Genomic DNA, 1,661 nt, shown 5'->3' on the forward strand with positions numbered 1-1,661 from the left:
ATTTTAGAATTTGCAATGACATTGTATTAATATATGGTCCCAGTTTTACGAAAAGGGTACACATATGCAGAGTACAATATTGAAATAAGTACACCAAAGACTGCATGTCAGTGTAACTGGAATCACAGGGATTTTTTCATTTTCTTGTTTACACTATTCAATAGCATCTATGTGTCCTACCAAGAACACGCATTACTTTTATAATTAGTTACAACAGAAATTGAAAGATGAAACAAACAAAACAGAGAGAGACTCATCAGTCACTCACACGCACACGCACACATGTGCCCTTGCCAGATGGCCGAGTGTCTGTGAGTCCCAAAGGAACTGGTTGGAGCCGGGGTTTGGGGAGCGGGAGGTGATGGTAACAGTCAGTGAGGGGGACGAGGTCTAATTGTTACAGTAGCCGTCTCCAACTTGTCTGGCATATAATTAGGTGTCAATAAATATTAATTTCATACCCTTACAGATAATTGGTCAAAGGCTTGAAAGGAGCCAGTTCACAGAAAAAGGAATACAGATGACTTTGAAACAAATGAAAAGGTATCTAGCGTCCATCAAAATCAAAGAAATGCAGGCTAAAGCGATTTTTTTCACTTAGCAGATTCACAGCGTTTGGTGAGGACAGGGGTCGACTAGCTGGACGCAGAGGCCCTGCCCCGTCCTGCCGTGCGGGTTGTTGGATCTATCAGAATGGGAAACGCGCGCACCTGGGATCCAGCCATTCTGCTTGGAGGAACTTGTTCCCCAGATACAATCGTGCATTGCTTAGATCAAAAGGGGTGTGTAGAAGGGTGTTTACAAGTGTGCTGCTCATCATTAACAAAAGGTTAGAGGCCAAGTCTTCAGCAGGAGTCTGATTAAATAAATCATGGTGCATTCAGACAATGGAACACTGTGCCAAAAAGGAGTAATCTCAAAGATATATTTATAAACAATCAAATCAAGGTAAAGATCGAAGTATACAATGTCCTATTTTTGTAAGAAAAAAGTATTTACATATAACAGTATGTATAGCACATGTCTGTGTATCCCTGCGGAGAGGGATTGGGGTGTTTGAGAATCTGAGATGACTCACTAGTCATTGTTTATACTTCTGTACTGTTGAGTTATTTAATCATGTTCAGGTTAATGTATTACATTCTCGGTTTCAATATGTAATTAAAAATAAATAAATACTTGTGGAATTAATTACTAGACTAGAAAGCCACAGAGCGGCATTTGAATGTGATGAGAAGAGGCACAGGGAGCCACTGCTGGTTCTTGAGCAGGGGTGCAGCAGGGAGGGCCCAGACTGAGAGCGGAGAGAGAAGCCCAGCCAGCCAGACCAGCTGAGGCGTCAGAGCCACCAGGCAGGCTGCACTGAGGTGGGTCTGGGCTGGAGGACAGCGGAAGGGTCGCTCCCTGAGTAGCCTCTTCATCCCACTCAGACTGTGCTCCCCTCTCCCTACCGTGTCCCACAGGTTTCCCAGGTCATTTGTGGAATAATTCTCAGGCTTTCAGCAGTACATGCATTTTCTTAACCAGAGCTTCTGGATTACCACCCTGTCTTGCATCCACTGAGCTAGATCCCCTTGCCTCCCCCTCGTTGACGCTCCACGTGCCAGACCAAAAAGCGACAGAGCTGCCCCCTGAACGCCTCCTCACTGCTCACCCCTGGC

The sequence above is a fragment of the Cynocephalus volans genome, chromosome 2, assembly GCF_027409185.1.
Source record: "Cynocephalus volans isolate mCynVol1 chromosome 2, mCynVol1.pri, whole genome shotgun sequence".
Lineage (NCBI taxonomy): Eukaryota > Metazoa > Chordata > Mammalia > Dermoptera > Cynocephalidae > Cynocephalus > Cynocephalus volans.